The following is a 14,808-nucleotide window of genomic DNA, read 5'->3' as shown; positions in this document are numbered from 1 at the left end:
GAGGACACAAACACAATCAGCTGAGAAGGTGGCACTGTGAAAACAGAACTGCAATGGACTAAAAATTAATGTGACAGAAATAAATAATTTTGTAATTTTGTAATTTCCTATCAAAACACATTTTCCTCCCTTTCTCACCAACCTTTTCCTGGTGTCGTTCAGCAGGGCTGTCAGAAAGTTCATCATTCTGAGTGGATGTTCCAGGCTGCAGCCACAAGGAAACAGGGAATGGGGATTTTCCTGCTCCTGGGGAGTGAAACGCAGATGAAAAATCAAACCCTACATTTGTAATAAAGATTTGTAGGGAATGGGTATGCTTATTTATAACGCTGTGGACGCATGTCCATTAAAGGGCAATAAGTCCTGACATACGTCCACAGTGCTATAAATAAACATACCCATTCCCTACAAATCTTTATTACAATTGTAGGGTTTGATTTTTCATCCGTGTTTCATCATGGCGAGTCAGGCAGGAGATTTTCTGTCCTCGCAGGGGCAGGGGGTAGAACAGACCTCCTTGGCGCGCCCCGGGGAATTTCCCTGGAGGGGCTCTGCTCTGCCTCGCTTGCCACCTGCGGAGACAGCCAAGGAGCGCTGGTGTGCGATAAAGGGCCGGACTGAGAGGGCCCTGGGGTGCCAGAGCAGCACTGCTGGGCAGTCCCTCAGAGCCGGCAGGGCCCGGCCTCGCTCCTGGGCCTGAGTGCCCGCGGGGAAGGGAAACAAGCGGAGAAACGGGGCTGAGGACGTTCACTGTGTTTAAAGGCGGTGATTTGTGTGCATTTGAACAGTGGCTAGACGAACTGGGGGGTTCCTCTGCCCCAATGGTTCGGACTTGGATTCCTGGAATTTTACTGTGCGCTGTTATGCTGTGGTGTGTTGAGAAAAGGGGACACTTTAAGAGATACCACCAGTGAGTTTCCCAGTGAGTTCGTGTGATTCTTCCCCCACATTATAGTATTTTAATTCTCGAGATTATATAGTTGTATTTATAGAGATTTTAAGATTTTTTTTTGCAACAAGTGTAGCATTTTATGCAGAAGAGCTACACTATTATGATTTAACTGTAGTAAAACAAATTAAAGGAATTCCAAGAATTCCTCCCTCACAGCAAGGTAAGCCCTGACTCTCCTTTAATTTGAGATAAGGACAGGGTTCTGTGTTTGTGAGCATATCAGAGTTTTTGCTATAACAAGCACAGCCTTTTGCAAGGCAACAAAATAAGTGTCAGTAGAAACAATGCTTTAATTAGATTGTGTGAGAAGAGAACTAGAAAAGACTGAGATTTTGTAAAAGAGGGGTTAAATAAAGGAAAAATGCCAAAGTGATAAACAGAATAGCCTGCAGGCGATTCCCGGGAGTTTTTGGTGCATTAAGAGGCTGGCACCTTGTATGAGTACTATTACAATGCAGAGTTTGTGAGAAGGGCTAGTATTGCTGTTCCATGCCCCAAGTGTAAATTGAAGGCTCCTAATCAAGCCAATTCAGAACCTGAGATCTTAAAGCTTATGTGTAAATGATCGCATCTCATACCTGCGACCTGGAAAGTCTGTGTGTGAGAAAAACTGAAAAAAAGACCATGAGGCTTGGGTAGAAACAAAATAGTATAAGCAATAAAAACTAACCAAAGCAAAGAGGTTCCCAGAAAGCCTCCAATAAGGGCAGCTCAGAAAACTAAAGGATTTATAACACCTTATTGCAACCAATGCTGTTTTAATACAGGAAAGCAAATAAGGTGAGGTCTTGTATGCTAATATGTTTTTTCACCTTAAATAATCACCCAGAATGGCAGAGTAACTGGGTTCAGAGTTCCTTCTGACCCACTGGTGTTAGCTCTTAAAAGAAACAAAACAAAACAAAAAAAAAAAAAAAACAACAAAACAAAACAAAAAAAACACAACACAGCAAAGAGAAAGCAAATAAAATGTGTTGCTCAGCATGCAGTATAAGGCAGTGATATATGAAATCAGACAAAACTCATCATCCTGAAACACAAAAGCATATATGATTTGTAAAAAGCTCCTCCTAAAGTAACAGAAGATGAAGATCTCCCCGAAAGGGAAGAAAACTCAGGCTCCAAAGGTATATCCACTCAAACCCATCCCCCTCCTGGCAGTCTAATCTCATCCAGAACTAGGAGGTAACAGACCCCTCTGAGAGAGGCAGTGGGATCAAGGAAAAAAAAAAAAAAAAGCTGGAATTTTAGTTGATACAGGGGCCATATATTCACTTTTAAATAAAGCTTTAGTACCTGTAGAAAATGTAGAGAAAAATTATGTTGTAGTGTAGAGAAAAACTGGCCAGTCTGAGAAGGCATACTTTTGCAAACCTTTAAAGTAACAAGAGAGTATTTACAAATTTCTGTATATGCTCAACTGGCTAAACATTCTAGAATGAGGAGGTTACTCTAGAGGTAAATGATCAAAGGTACATAGAAGTATTAAGTTTAACATTAACAGCCATTTAAAATGAAGAAGAAATTCATTAAGAGGTACTAGGACAAGTATTTTTAAAGTATAAGCCTCTAATATACCACAGAGGGCAAAGAATGCCCCCCCAGTAATCAGGCTTAAGGAAGAGACACGACCAGTAAAAAATTAAGCAGTAGAAATCAAGAAGAAGCAGTACACCATGACTGCCCAGAGACTACTGAAACTACTTACTCCAGCTGCCCAGACTTCAAGGACACTCCTTTGGATGATGCAGAGACCTGGTTCACTGATGGGAGCAGCTACGTTGCCAGTAAAAAGCAACATGCTAAATATGCAGTCAATACCTGCAAAGAGATAATAGAATCCAGACCCTTACCAACAGGCACCTCTGCGCAAAAAGCCAAGATTATTGCACTGCCCTGTGCCTTAAAAATGGCAAACAAACTCTAGATATGCATTCAGAGTTACACACGCACATGGAGCTGTCTAGAGAGAGAGGGGGGACTGCTGACCTCGCAAGGAAAGACCATCAAGCATGCACAAGAGATAATCCAGCTGCTAAAAGTATGCATATTAAAGCACACCAAAAAGTGAGCTCAAAATTAAGAAAAGAAAAAATTGGAAAGGCAAAGAAAGCAATAGAAAGTAATTATAGACAAATTTCCCTTAAAGGTAAGCCAAAAAATAATAATACTATTTAAAAAAAACATATAACCAAGAAGGATGGGCTACGGGCTACCATTGAAATAGAGCCAGAAATCCCTTCCCATATGTGTAGTCACTAGTAAGGGAGAAGCACCAAAAAATACACTAAGGCCTAACTACTTAAAGCTTTTGTAAAGTGTAGCTCCTTTCCCAAAATGACCAAGGCTGCCAGTGTTACAGAGTGCATCAAAAATAAATAGTAATTTCCCCACGCTTTTATAACACATACCTAATTTAAAAAATCATGATCATTGCCAGGAGCTTATATGCCAGGTGAACTGACAGTGTGATCCTTGCCTCCAAACTAACCCCAGGAATAACCCAGACAAAACTTGGTCAGATTGAGAGGGGACATGGATCTGGACAGCAGTAATAAATTGGCTTTTCAAAACCCCCATAAAAAAGAAAGTGTCAATATTTATAAATATTAGCAAATACATTTTCAAGGTTGCCAGAAACATTCCCCACCAGAACTGTCAAAGTCACCAGAATAAATAATACTAATTTTAGAGCTCCAGTCACAATATTAAGTGTAGCTAGAACTCAAAAAAAACACTAAGTAAACCAGTACATAACATACAGCCTAAGAATTAAGTCTACCTTAAGTCTCCTCCAAAAAAGACTTTAGAAGCAGTAAAAAAACACCATTCCAGATACTTCTCACCACACTCACCACAATCAAGATTAAAAAGCAGAATGCCTAGATCCATCACGCTCAAATAAAACAAGCCCCAAAAGCCCCTTAAAAACTAACACCAAAAAACAATGAACTAAAACTAAAACTTATTCAAGCAAAATGAATATATTGTAGCAGAGAGAGTAATTTATAATTTTATTTATAAAATTGCTTTGTATATAATTGTAATTAAAATCCTAAAATACCTCTATCCAAAAGAATACTCAATGGCCTTAGTCCCAAGTTCTAATCAGTATACTAAATCTATAAGAGAGCTAGCCACTTCAGCAACTAAACTAAGAAATTTAAAACAACCCCTACAGTTATCCCTAAAAGGCCGGGGTCCAAGATCACAAGTTATGTGTCTTTAGCTTTCAGTTTTATACAAGCACAGTTTTGGATACAGGCAACAGCAGCTTTGATCATACAGGAGAAGGTGAAAAGCATCTGTAACCTATATTTGTGGCCACTGCCTTGGTACTTACTGTACACAAAGCCACTGTTTATCTGCCAATTCGAGATTCATTCAGCCACAGATCAGAAAACTGTGCTTGTATATGCTAGTAAAGATTTTATATACTTAAGAACTCCTTATACTACTATAATTGTACCTAATAAGTCAAATGTACATAGTAAAGCACTAAGAGGCACTTACTAATGTCAAGATTTGCATTAAGTAAAAAAATATACTTATCATCTTAAGGAAAGGGGGGAATGAGACAGAGTAAAAATTTAACAAAGTAGAAATCCATTTAAATTTAGGTGAAATGTACCACTTTGAGCTTGCTAAATATGCTGTTTAGTCTGGTGACTGCAGGCCTAACAAAACTACCCCAGCTGAGGAGAAAGAATGCAGATTTCCACACTAAAAGATAAGACTCCTCAGACCTTGAAACAGACAGGGCAGAGTGACCCAGGAGTTCTTTCTGTACTTTCTGGAAAAAACTGAGTACAAATATAACTAACTATAAGTATAATGTAAAATCAGCAAAATAAATAAGCATTAACCTATTATAAAATTATATATATATAGAAATTAATAAAAGTAATAAAAAAAGATCAAAAGTTCTCAAAAGTGTTCATGTCCATTAAAAAGCAGTAAGTCCCGACATGCGTCCACAACACTGTAAATAAACATACCCATTCCTTACAAATCTTTATTAGAATTGCAGGGTTTAATTTTTCATCCGCATTTCACCTCCTTGAGCTGACACACCCTCGCTGCCAGGACAGAAATGGGTTTCCCATCCCACCTTCCCATGTCTCCCCCATGGTCACACAGAAAGAACCCCAGGCCAGCCCGTGGGGCGTTCCCTCTCTCTCTGCCTGGGGAACGTTGGGCTCTGACTTTGGGGCTGTGACTCGCACTGGGGCAATGTGGGAACTGTTCCTCCTCACCTCCTCCCTCATCTCCCTCATCTCCTCTTGGAGTTCCTTGAGCACAGCAGAGACATGAGCCTGCACTGGGCCATGGATCACACTCTCACCATTTCTGAGACATGAGCCTGCACTGGGCCATGGATCACACTCTCACCATTTCTGAGACATGAGCCTGCACTGGGCCATGGATCACACTCTCACCATTTCTGAGACATGAGCCTGCACTGGGCCATGGATCACACTCTCACCATTTCTGAGACATGAGCCTGCACTGGGCCATGGATCACACTCTCACCATTTCTGAGACATGAGCCTGCACTGGGCCATGGATCACACTCTCACCATTTCTGAGACATGAGCCTGCACTGGGCCATGGATCACACTCTCACCATTTCTGAGACATGAGCCTGCACTGGGCCATGGATCACACTCTCACCATTTCTGAGACATGAGCCTGCACTGGGCCATGGATCACACTCTCACCATTTCTGAGACATGAGCCTGCACTGGGCCATGGATCACACTCTCACCATTTCTGAGACATGAGCCTGCACTGGGCCATGGATCACACTCTCACCATTTCTGAGCTGTTGGCAGCAGAGCCCACTGTCTCTCGGCTGTTCTCGGCATTAATCGTGGCAATGAAGGCGGTGTACTGAGATGGCCCCAGACTTGCCAGACTCCACAGCATTTGCCCTGTGCACCTGACCTTGCCGGGGTCATTATCGTGCTGTCCATCCCTCCCAAAGAGTACCTCCAACACTGCCACTTCCCTCAGCTGTTGGATCCCTTCCTCAAGGGCTTTCCAGCACGTTCTGTGGTGGTGCTCCTGTGTTCTCTCCCTATGGACAAACCTCTCTCTGACCCTCATTAAAAGCCCCTCCCAGAAGGAAAGAGACCCTGGCTCCCTTACAAAAATCTGATTCATACCTGAGTCCTGGGTCAAGGGTCCCAAATTCCTTGCCTCACCACCATCCAGCTGGACACCTGTACCCATGAGGTCCATGAGGTCTCAGACTTGAAGTAGTCAGGTTGTATAAGCCTCACGTCTCCATCGTACAATGTCCTTGTGCAGATTACATCAGGGACTTTTGTACATCAGGGACTCGGTGATGATCACAACCTCTGGCTCCCCTGTGGGTTGTGAGGGCTTTCCCTTATCTGAGTGCTCTGGTTTCATCTTAGACCTCCTTGTTTCTACAGGGGCAACTGCTGCTGGCTGTGGCTGCCTTTGTGGTTCAGCTGGAACCTGGACAGTTGTAAAATCTGTGGGTTCCACTGCTGCACCATCAGACTCTCCTTTTTTGAGGCAGGGGGAGGGCTTCTCACCAGCTGGGGAAATGCACTCCTTCAGCATCTCATGCATTTCCTTCAGCAGACCCCCACCCAGTCTGGGTGGGTCATATCTGGGGTGGGCTGTGGGGCAGGGTCAGGCTCTGGGGCAGCAGCATCCCTGGTCTCTGGGGCCGTGTCAGGTTCTGGGGTGGGTGTCAGGGTGGTTATCCAGGGTAATCTTCCCTTGTCTCTCAGTGCTAAATAGAACAGGGCTAACAGCAACACCAGCCCCTGTATGATAACATTGGCATTGGAGTGGATCTGAACCCTTCAAAAACTGGTGGGGCAGACCCAAAGAGATGGTTAAAGGGTTGGGAGAAAATTTCCCCCGGCGTCATTTCCTCACAGTAGGTGCCATTATTAAAGTAACCCCAAAAGCACAGTCAGTGCGTGATAGCTGTGAATCCATGTGCCTGCTTCCCAGAGGAAGTTACAAATCCATGAATTCTTCCCCTTATTCACCCATAAAACAAACCGGAGAACAGCCACAGCAGCCTTGGCTGTAGGAACCATGTTTAGATAAGGGTCTGCAAATGGAGAAATGCAGCCATGGTTACGTGTCACCCAAACCAGGGCAGGCTGGAGCACTGGGTGCCGCTTAACGAGGTTTCTGTAGCAACACAAAAATTGGATTCCTCAAGAACTGTTATTCCCTTTTTTGTTTCTGTGCCCTCAAGCCACATGTTGGGTGCCAAAATCTATTTTGGTTTGCAAAGACACGAGTCTGCTAAGGAAGGCAGGAGCCTCCCCTGAAATGGGAAAAAAAAAAAAGTAGACCCTGTCCATCTTAATTGCAATAAATTTGAGGTTAAAGGGGGCTCTCAGGCAAAAATATGGGAGCAGGAATAGCAGTTCTTTATTATGGAAGAAAATAAAAAGATAAAATAAACAATGCAGTGAACCAACCTCTAACAGATGGCAATTGAATACATCTTGCCTTGCAATCTAGGACAACACTTATTCAGCATGAATCACATCCATTTACCACATCCCCTTACCCCCAGATATTGCCCACCTGGGACTGACACCCCAAAACATTTTTAAAAAATTATGAATTTTTTTCATAATTAAAATTTAGTTAAATTTTAATTGAATGAATGAATTAAATTAATTTAATTAATTAATTTTAGCTTAATAACAATTAAAATTTTATTTTGCTTATGCATAAAAATATTATTCTATATTTTATTATTTCATTTTAATGCTTGTATAAAAAAATCTCTATATGTTTTTTGCAATCAAAAAATTATTGGTCATTGGTTCTAAGTAATACAATTCCCTTCATTAATTCATTGGCCACTATTGGCTATTGATTTTGCCCTCTTTATTCTAATTTCCTTTATTTTTATTACTTTTGTCATCATTTTTTATCATTTTCACAGGCAGGGTAAAAGCGGCCACTTTGGGGTCCATGGAGACATTTCTGGGGCACATTTGGGGCAGTTTTGTGTCTGGGGAGGGAATTCAGAGAGAACTCGAGGGTCTGGGGGATACCTGGGGGAGCCGGGTGGGCACTTGGAGGGGCACTCAGGGATTCTGAGGGACAGCTCGGGGTCCGGGGGAGCACTCGGGGGTCCGGGCCCCTGGAGGTCAGGGAGGGGAATTTGGGGTCCGGGGAAGCACTCGGGGGTCCGGGCCCCTGTGTTATGAACGAGCACAGTAGACTTTTTAATCCAATTAAAAAGATTTATTAATGGTAGGAAACGAAAGCAAATCAGCGCGCTGGGCAGCAGTTATTCCAACTACCGCATTTTCGTGCCCCATTCCCCCCCAACTTATTGGGTCTTCTCCTCCGGAAGTGTGACGTTCTGGTGTCTTTTCTGCGCAGGTGCACTCTGTTGCTAGGTGGTCGTTTTCTGCCTTTTGGTGGTCGTGGGATGAAGGCCAGTAGTCTTCCTCAGGGTTGTTCCTGTGATCTGGGAATTCTCTCAAAACAAGAAATGTTATCTCTAGGCACGTTTACTCGCATTCCACAAGATTACATGTTTTGCTAAGTCTGTAACGGAACTGTCCTTGAAGATATTCGCTTAGGTGCTTTGATGCCTAACAACCTCCACTCCCTAAATTAGTTTTAACTCCCTAAAGCAGTGTGTAACGAAGTTGTCCTTGAGAGATATTCTGGAATGCTTGGCAAAATGAGAACATGTTCAGACAAGTGAAAACTCTAAGTGAAGATTCTATTTTATAGATGTGAAAACTCTATATTATGAACAAAAAGGCCTTATTTTCCTAACATTCAGACAAGTGAAAACTCTAAGTGAAGATTCTATTTTATAGATGTGAAAACTCTATATTATGAACAAAAAGGCCTTATTTTCCTAACAATATCCCCCCTTTTTATTTTAAACCTCTTTTTGTTCACTAAAGCGCTCTAATTCCCTTTTGCTTAATTCTAAATAATCTTCAGTTTCTACTTCGCTAAGTGGCTCGTATTTTGGTTTTACCATCATTAAATGTGCAGCTTCTAATCTATTTTTCACTAGTGTAATAAGCTTGTTAAGAATACATGGCCCAAAAGTAAGTACTAGAATTAGTAAAATTACTGGTCCTGCAAGGGTGGATAATAGAGTGGTTAGCCAGGGAGAATAGGTAAGCCAGGATTCATACCAGCTCTGCTGGGATTCTCTTTCTCTTTTTCGTTGTTCTATTTGTTTGCGTAATTCAGCCATCGTGTCTTTTACAATACCCGTGTGATCTACATAAGTGCAGCATTCTTCCTGCAAAGCAACACAAAGCCCCCCCTGCTGTAAGAATAACAAATCTAATCCCCTTCGGTTTTGGAGGACTACCTCAGAAAGGGATTTCACTGATTTAACTAGTTCACTTATGGCTTTATCTATTCTACTCAGATCTTCATCTACAGATGTGCGCAGAGCTTTCATACCCTGGTTTTGACTCACTAAGGAGGCAACCCCTGTTCCTACTCCTGCTCCTCCTAAGCTGAGCAAAATTGCTACCTTTAGTGTTGTAAGTGGTTCCCTTTTAGCCAGGTAGTGTTCAGGGGTCATTTGATGTTCTAGTACGTATTCTTTTGGATGGTATACGATTCTGGGGATTATTAGAACTTGAATGCAGAAATCTGAATTATTAAAGGCTTTTACCGATAGGCAGGGTGTAACTCCAAGTTGTTGACATACCCATTTAGTATTGACTGCTGGCATAAGCCAATCAGAAGGCTTGTTTGTTCTGTTAATGCTTATTGTCGTGTTGCAGAGGTGTTGCATATCTGCTGGAACCTTCCCTACACACCTTCCTTGTCCACTAACCTGGGACAGTGTAATGCCTGAAACACTATCTCTTCCCTTTCTCCAGAGACACTCCTTTGGATTTGTACCATTTATTTCTCTTGCCTCAGATGTAATCCCAATAGCTTCATAAAAGGGTGGATTTATCATATAGCAAAGCCAGCACCCCTTGGTTAAGTTAGGATAAGTATGATTCAAAACTCCAAAAGTAGCTTGCATAATTTTCCATAAGGTTGTATACTTCTGCACTAATATCTGAGGTTCTTGATCAATTTTGTTTGATTTTATAACATTATCTCTGGTTTTATTACTCTCCTTTAAATTATTGCTTATTACTGGATTTGGGCCTATAGGACTAGGGTCATGTGGAGCTACCTCCTTTTTTATTTGTATCAGATTTCCTGGATCATGTCCTTCTATCCAATGCCTAACCCCCCATGTTTTGCCTATTAACCATCCAGAATCACTTGGTTAAGTGACATTTAGGTAAAGAAAGGTGCAGTTTCCAAGTAAGTTTTTCCCAGTCCAAGGCCACTCTTGTGGTCGTTTACACCCTGCTGGTCCATGCCCTACCTTTAAATATTTGTCTAATCCTCCACCCGGAGCCCACGCTGATGCTATTGTTTCACAACCCCAATAGGCGCAGTAATAATGTCTAGGGTAATTACAGTATTGCTTCCCTGGGTTCGAGGCAGGGCACATATAGAAGCTTGTTAAATTTAACAGCTGCCCACATTTTGAACTTTGAGTTAAATCACAAATCCCAATCTTAAAGCTCGGTGCTCCAGGTCCCGTTATTGTCTGTAAAATATGACGGGTATCGTGATCTTCCCATCTGCTTAAGGTCCATTTAAAGGGTTCATGTATATTAACTGTGGCACTCTGGAGGGGAAGCCATACAAACATAAAAACCCGTAGGATTGAGTGATACGCACTGCAGGAGAGGATGTTACTTATCATACTCAGTTTTACATTCCCATTTTCCCTCATTCCGTTGTCACCATTCTCATACCCATGATGATTTATATTCTTTTTCAAGGTTTGGGAGGGCCTCTCAACCCCACTACCTACCTCTCTGTCTCGCCTGTCAACTTGGTTGCTACAAGTTACAGGGTAAGCCATCTTCTCGACAGCAGAGATATTCTTCAGGGGTGGGATCGTTCCCTCTCTCCCACTTTGACCTCCGGGAGTTCCAGTTTTTCGCATTTAACTGTGGGGTGTCGCACCTGAGCCTTTTGACTAATTTGCGACACTTGACTTGGACTATATCCGTGAGGAATGGACCCAGGGGTTCATTGGAATGGTAACAGTGGAATTCAGGGTTTATTCCTTTTACGAAAATCTCCCACCACTCAGGGGATCCTTTAATCAATTCCCGAGTGGCAACCTTGTAATTTAGTACTTCAGAGGTCAATCTGCGCTGCTCCAGCCAGCAGCGTTGACATATACTTTTCGGAGCTCTCCCCTTTCTGCAGTGAGCCCACCACAATCCTTTACAGATTTTGCAGGAAAAACAGGCAAAAGGGTAACAATGACAATCTAACCAGCTACACTTTACTCTAATACTTTGATGTTCAGCATGGCCCTCCCCTTCCCAAGGTTTCTGCTCTTTTTCAAGTCGGATGAACCGATAAAAGGGCTGCTGGGCTGAATCCTCTAGACGTTTACAGTATCCTGGGGGTTTTGTTTCTCCCACCAGTTGTACTTGCAGTCCCCAGTTATCCCCAACCCAAATGTCCTTAGAGTTGATAGTGTTCATGAAAATTATTTGTAAGTCCTTTTTACTGTTAACTTTAAATCCCCCGGCTTCCCGTCAATTTTCCAGCTCGTTTCCCTGGAAGCTGTATGGAATCGAGTTGGATCCACCGGCCCCTTTATTCTGCTAGCATGAGTCCATCCCTTCTCTGCTGTGCGGACTGCGGAGTCAGTGGTGATTAAAACCAGGTATGGTCCGTCCCACTTTGGGGTGATTGAATCTTCCTTCCAGCTTCGGATGAGGACCCAGTCGCCGGGTTGTACCTGGTGTAACACAAGATCTAGGGGTGGTCTTTGGGCCCACATCCCCTTTTCCCATAACTGTTTTTTATATTTCATTAAAGTGGTTAAATATTTATTAATACTTTGATCAGTAATGTTAGGATTAGTTTGAACTTTTTCTAGGGAATAGGGCATCCCATACAACATTTCAAATGGGGACAGTCCTATATCAGCTCGTGGCTGAGTTCGAACATTTAATAATGCCAACGGCAGACATTTTATCCAGGATAGTTTAGTTTCTAGTACTAATTTGGTGAGTTGTTTCTTAATTTCTCCATTCATTCTTTCTACCCTCCCCAAACTCTGTGGATGCCAGGGGGTATGTTGTTCCCATTTTATGCCCAGAGCTTCTGCTAGCATCTGTGTTATTTTTGAAGTAAAATGGGGGCCTTTATCAGAGTCTATCGTCTCTGGGACCCCATATCTAGGTATTACTTCTTCCAGCAAGGCTTTTGTTACTGTCCGAGCTGTCTCCCTGGCAGTGGGGATTGCTTCCACATAATGTGTTAAATGATCCACAATAAGCAAAAGATATTTCAGTCTCCCTACCTTGGGGAGCTCAGTAAAGTCTACTTGCAGATTTGAAAAGGGCTTCTTTGCCACTGGCCTCCCACCCAGGGGCAGTTTCCTTAGGTTTTTTCTGTTTACCCGTAGACAGGTTGGACAACTCCTAGTAATTCCTTTCGCTAAGTCATGTAGGCCCACCGTCATGTAATGGGTGGCAAAGTGATCCACCAGTCCTTGAGCGCCCCAATGTGTTCTCTGGTGTAATTTACTGAGCATCCGCTGAGCTACGGCTTTAGGTAGAACTTCCCTCCCATCCTTTAACAGCCATTTCCCCGATTTCTCTTTTATTCCTAATTTTGTAAGCTTCTCCTGTTCTTCTATTGTAAATATCAGCTTATCCTGGGTAGTCGACTCAGGGTCTTTTGGGGTATCTACAAGGTCTTTCCTAACTCCTTCGCTTAAGGTTAGTGTTTTAATAATTGCAGCTTTCTTTGCTTCATAATCTGCCGCATTGTTACCCCTACTCCGGTAATCCATTCCCCGTTGATGCCCTTTTAAATGGACCACCGCTATCCTTGTAGGGCCTCTCAAAGCCCTCAGGAGGGCTACTATTAGCTTTCGATGTATTAAGTCCCTTCCCTGTGAGTTCACGAGGCCCCTTTCTTCCCATAATTTCCCAAAAGTGTGTACCACCCCGTACCCATATTTAGAATCTGTATAGATGGTCCCCTCTTTTCCTTCTAATAGTTCCAAGGCTCTTAGGATAGCGTATATCTCGCAGGCCTGGGCTGACCATGTTTTGTCTAGGGCTCCAGATTCGATTACTTCTAGGTCAGGCCCCCCCACTATGGCATATCCTGATCTTCTTTGACCTTCGACTACTCTGGATGATCCATCAACAAACAATTTCTCTCCAGTTTCTAATTCTTCTTCTTCTAGGTCAGGTCTAATTTTAGTTTGTTCTTCTATAGTGATTACACAGTCGTGCATTAGTGATTCAGTTTCGGGCTCTCCGAAAAGGAAGGAGGCTGGATTTTGCAGAGTGGTGGTTTCTAAGGTAAAATTAGGGGTTTCTAATAAAATCCCTTCATATTTCAGGAGCCTGGCATCAGATATCCATTTATCTGCTTTCTGTTGCATCACACTCCGTATGTTATGTGGAGTTAATACTTTTAAAGTAGCATTAAAAGTGATTTTCCGTGATTCTTCTACTAGTGCTGCACACCCTGCAATTATTTGCAGACAGCTAGGCCATCCCCTACTCACGGGGTCTAGGATTTTAGATAGATAGGCAATAGGTTTCTTTTTCCCTGCCCAATCCTGAGTAAGTACCCCGTACGTTACCCCATCTGTGGTATTAACAAATAGAAAGAAGGGTCTATTTAGGTCCGGGAGGCTTAAGACTGGAGCGTGGACTAAGGTCTCTTTTAATTCTTGAAATTTAGATCTTTCTTCTTCTGTCCACTTAAGATGACCATCCTGGGTGAGTTTGTGATATAAAAATCTTGCTTTCCCACTATAGTTTTCAATCCACTGTCTACAATATCCCGTAAGTCCTAATACTTGCCGAATTTGTCGTTTATTTTGTGGTAGAGGGAGAGACAGAATTGCTTGCACCCGGTCTGGGTCAATTCTCTTTTCTCCCTTTTTCAAATAATGTCCCAGGTATTTAACTTCCTCTTCTACAAATTGTAACTTTGCTTTGGAGACTTTTAACCCCTTGGATCCTAAGTAATTTAATAACTTGATACTCTCCTCTCGGACTTTGTCTTCTTCGCTCCCTGCTATTAACAAGTCATCCACATATTGAATTAGTTTCACTTCTGAGGCTGTCTTATAATCTTGTAAAACTTGTTCTAGGGCTTGCCCGAATAAATTGGGGGATTCCGTAAACCCTTGGGGTAACACAGTCCACCGAAGTTGCTGCCGCCTTCCTGTATCAGGGTCTTCCCACTTGAAGGCAAAATAATCTCGACTAGACTCGTCTAGAGGGCAAGCCCAAAAAGCATCTTTCAGATCTATGACGCTATACCACTCGTTCTCAGGTCCTAGTTTGCTTAAAAGAGTATAGGGATTTGCCACCACTGGGAACCGGGCTACGGTTCTCTTATTGATTTCCCTAAGGTCATGCACCAATCGGTAGGATCCATCTGCCTTTTTTACTGGCAGGATCGGGGTATTGAAAGGCGACATACATGGTTCTAGTAGTCCTTTGTTTAACAGCCTTTCAACTTCAGGTTTTAACCCTTTCCTCCCTTCTAGTGAAATTGGATACTGTTTTATTCTTACCGGGACCTCGGGATTCCTGATTTTTACTGTAAATGGGGTTATATTTAATTTGCCCACGGTTCCTGGATTATACCATACTTCAGGGTTTATTTTCTCTTCGTCTTCTAAACGGAGGGGGCAGAGTCTAATCTTTAACTCTTTTTCTACTACTTCAATTTGAATTCCTAATTCAACAATCAAGTCTCTCCCTAACAAATTGTAGTCC

Source organism: Taeniopygia guttata, chromosome 29 (assembly GCF_048771995.1).
Source record: "Taeniopygia guttata chromosome 29, bTaeGut7.mat, whole genome shotgun sequence".
Lineage (NCBI taxonomy): Eukaryota > Metazoa > Chordata > Aves > Passeriformes > Estrildidae > Taeniopygia > Taeniopygia guttata.
Note: the sequence above shows the minus strand (reverse complement) of the source record.